The 4,182-nt window shown below is 37.9% G+C and overlaps 1 protein-coding gene and 1 long non-coding RNA gene across 2 annotated transcripts in view; both read left to right on the top strand.

Moving 5' to 3' along the window:
* LOC107585890 (V-type proton ATPase subunit H-like) overlaps positions 1-4,182 on the top strand; it is a 66,485-nt gene that overhangs the window by 17,672 nt on the left and 44,631 nt on the right. The window lies entirely within an intron of this gene.
* LOC107584248 (uncharacterized) overlaps positions 1-4,182 on the top strand; it is an 18,729-nt gene that overhangs the window by 10,181 nt on the left and 4,366 nt on the right. The window contains exon 2 of the long non-coding RNA XR_001609118.1: positions 3,577-3,587. This is a non-coding gene — a long non-coding RNA (uncharacterized lncRNA). The remainder of the gene's footprint in view (positions 1-3,576; positions 3,588-4,182) is intronic.

The following is a 4,182-nucleotide window of genomic DNA, read 5'->3' as shown; positions in this document are numbered from 1 at the left end:
CAATCCTTCTATTAAAATCTTCCACTTCACTGAAATAGTTATCAGTAAATAGTTAACAATCACTGTTGGGTTAACAGAAATATCAGTAACAAAAGGTGCACTGGGCATTGTGCAAAAATAATTCACATTCTACTCTGACCTGTAATAATAATCCAGACCAAGAGCTGCTCAGCCTCCTGCAATGAGAAATTCCGTAGGACAGCCAGGGCATATATGATGGCCTGTGACAAAACAGTTAATTTAAGTATACTATTATAGCACTACTGAACAGCAAGCCATTATACATTGGTCCATACACGAGTAGCACCAGCATGCAGTTTATACAGTAGATTTTGTAAGTGCAGGGGCAGGACACTCACAAACACATTACATGGTCCGGCATACCTCTGCACTTCATCTGTGAAGCTCAGTTGTGTTGGTGTCCTCTGCAGCACTCCTCTCAGATAGTTGTTCCTCACTGTCGAGGTAGACAGGAACTCGGGAGGAGGTTAGCTTATGAGACCACTTAGAGGGCTTCTCGTTGAGTACACCCTATGGGCAAACCATGGTGCAAAAACAGTTATTTTGAGGAAATTGATACATTTAAGATAAAAATACAATAATTTGCAGCAAAGTTAAAAGATATTGTTAATGTTATTCCTAATTAAGGCCCTTGGTGAACCTTTACTATGAGTTTGTTTGTAATGATGATTAAATGTGAACATTGTTTGTTTAAGTACCACTAAACGCTCCTCAGATCCCTGTAACTTTACAATGAGGTCCAGCAGTCTCTTTACCTCTGCAGTGTGCTCATCGACAGCCTGAATGTGGATTTCCTCAGAGATAGCGCTCTGTACACTGGCTGAAGAGTTCCTTGGAGCACGTTTCTGGCCTCATCAGTCTAGAAGGCAAACCGCTGACCATGCCTTTCAAACATCAACAAGATTAATCGAAAGTACTGCCAAAAGGACAGGCTAATAACACATATTGTGGTGCAACCAAGCAATGAGCCCAGTTTAATTATGAAAGATGATTTATACTTAACTAATATGCTAAAATAATGAGTATCAAACAAGTTTTCACACTAATACAGTAAGCTACAGGTAAATCTGACACATCTCACATCAACATTTTATCATCTTTATCATCTTAATTAATGTGCTGGCTAGATTTACTTATTGTAGTCATTATGTCAACAAGGTTTAGCTCTCCTTTAGTGGACTTTGCTATCCTAGGTACTACCAAAAGTCTAGAGTTTTGTGACCTTAGGGAGCGTGATGGATTGTAGCGTGGTAGAAGACTAGTTAGGTATGCAGGAGCTAACCCATTAAGGGCCTTATAGGCAAGTAATAATATTTTGTAACTGATACGGAACTTAACAGGTAGCCAGTGCAGAGACTGTAAAATTGGGGTAATATGATCATATTTTCTTGACCTGGTAAGGACTCTAGCCGCTGCATTTTTGACTATCTGTAGCTTGTTTATTGAAGATGCAGGACAACCACCTAGCAGTGCATTACAGTAGTCCAGTCTAGAGGTCATGAATGCATGAACTAGCTTTTCTGCATCAGAAACAGGTATCATGTTTCGTAACTTGGCAATGTTTCTAAGATGGAAGAATGCCGTTTTTGTAACATGGGAAATATGGTTTTCAAAAGACAAGTTGCTATCTAATATAACACCCAGATTTTTGACTGTAGAGGAGGTAACCGTGCATCCGTCTAGTTGCAAATTGTAATCCACGAGATTCGGCGTACTGTCTTTTGGTCCAATAAGTAATATCTCTGTCTTATCCGAATTTAATAGGAGAAAATTATTGGTCATCCATTCTTTTACATTTTTAACACACTCCGTTAGCTTAGATAATTTAGAAGTTTCATCTGGTCTTGTTGAGATATATAGTTGAGTATCATCGGCATAACAGTGGAAACTAATCCCGTATTTCCTAATAATATTACCAAGTGGCAACATGTATATCGAAAATAGCAGAGGACCTAGGACAGATCCTTGTGGCACTCCATGTTTTACTGGTGATAATTGAGATGACTCCCCATTTAAATGAACAATGTGGTAGCGATCGGACAGGTAGGGTCTAAACCATCTTAAAGCCTGCCCTTGGATACCTGTATAGTTTTGTAATCGATCTATGAGTATGTCATGATCTATAGTATCGAATGCAGCACTAAGGTCAAGTAAAACTAGCAATGAGACACAGCCTTGGTCTGACGCAAGAAGCAAGTCATTTGTAATTTTAACAAGTGCAGTTTCTGTGCTATGGTGGGGCCTGAAACAAATTCTTCATAGAGATAATTTTTTTTGCAGGAAGGAGCACAATTGAGCAGACACAACTTTTTCTAAAGTTTTAGACATAAACTGAAGATTTGAAATGGGTCCGTAATTTGACAATTCACTAGGATCTAGTTGTGGTTTCTTAATAAAAGGCTTAATAACAGCCAGCTTGAATGGTTTTGGGACGTGACCTAAAGACAACGACGAGTTAATAATATTGAGAAGCGGTTCTTCTGCTACAGGTAACAACTCTTTCAGTAATTTAGTGGGTACAGGATCTAACAGGCATGTTGTTGGTTTAGATGCAGTGATAAGTTTATTTAGCTCTTCCTGTCCTATAGTTGTAAAGCACTGCAGTTTATCTTTGGGTGCAGTGAATGAAGCTGAAGTATTAGACGCTGTAGAATCTACATTTGCTATTGTATTTCTGATGTTATCTATTTTATCAGTGAAGAAAATCATAAAGTCATTACTATTAAACTGTGAGGGAATATTTAGATCGGGTGGCGTCTGGTTATTTGTTAATTTAGCCACTGTGCTAAATAAAAATCTTGGATTGTTTTGGTTATTTTCTATGAGTTTGTGGATATGCTCGGCCCTGGCAGCTTTTAGAGCCTGTCTATAGCTGGACATAGTTTTTCCACGCAATTCTAAAAACTTCCAAGTTAGTTTTTCTTCATTTGCGCTCAAGTTTCTTTCTTGAGAGAGTGGGTATTACTGTTGTACCATGGCACAGTACGTTTTTCTCTAAACTTTTTCAATTTGATGGGGGCAACAGCTTCTAATGTATTAGAGAAGATAGTGCCCATGTTGCTAGTCATTTCGTCTAGTTCATGTGTATTTATGGGTACAGAAAGCAGTTGAGATAAATCAGGCAGGTTATTTGTGTATCTGTCTATGGTGGCTGGAACAATAGTTCTGCCCGGACGATAACACGGAGCCATATAGTTAATATCAGTAATATGCAGCATTAGGGATGTAACGATTAACCGTGAGCCGGATGAAAATCGATTCAAGTATGTGACGATTCAAATCGGTTGAGATGCTAAACAAATCGCGATTCATTTAGGTGCGACTTACAAATGAGGACAATAGAAGCAATCAAAACCAACAAAAGAGCAATAATTTACAAGTGCTATATTAGTATATTATTATAGTGTTATATTTCAATTTCACAAAGAAATGTGCAGCATTTTGTCCAAGCAATAATAAAAGGCCACATTTAATTTATAATTTGTCTTAAATCTCATTTTGTTAAAACAATTGTGAATCAAATCGTGAAATCAAAATCATGAATCGAATCGTGAGTTGAGTGATTTGTTACATCCCTACGCAGCATACACGATACAAGGAAATTGTCAGTAACATCATCACTTTGAGGTACGATATCTATATCAGTTAGATCGATTCCATGCGATATCATTAAATCTAGCGTATGATTAAAACGATGAGTGGGCCCGGTGACCTTTTGCTTGACTCCAAAAGAGTTTATTAGGTCAGTAAACCCAAGTCCTAATGCATCATTTGTATTATCAACGTGAATATTAAAATCTCCGACAATTAGCGCTTTATCAACAGTAACCAATAGGTCTGAGAGGAAATCTGCAAATTCTTTTAGGAAATTTGTATACGGCCCTGGTGGTCTATACACAGTAGCCAGAGAAAGCGATACGATAGATTTATTTTGCATATCTGACAGTGTAACATTAAGCAGAAGTATTTCGAATGAGTTAAACCTGTATCCTGTTTTCTGAGTAACATTGAGAATATCACTATATATTGTTGCAACACCTCCGCCACAACCAGTCTGAAGGGGCTCATGCTTATAACAGTAGCTTGGTGGAGTAGACTCATTTAGACCAATATAATCATTTGGTTTTAGCCAGGTTTCAGTCAAGCAGAGTACATCAAAAC

Source organism: Sinocyclocheilus grahami, unplaced genomic scaffold (genome assembly GCF_001515645.1).
Source record: "Sinocyclocheilus grahami isolate Dianchi unplaced genomic scaffold, SAMN03320097.WGS_v1.1 scaffold5.1, whole genome shotgun sequence".
Classification (NCBI taxonomy): domain Eukaryota; kingdom Metazoa; phylum Chordata; class Actinopteri; order Cypriniformes; family Cyprinidae; genus Sinocyclocheilus; species Sinocyclocheilus grahami.
This window is presented reverse-complemented; position numbering and strand designations above follow the sequence as displayed.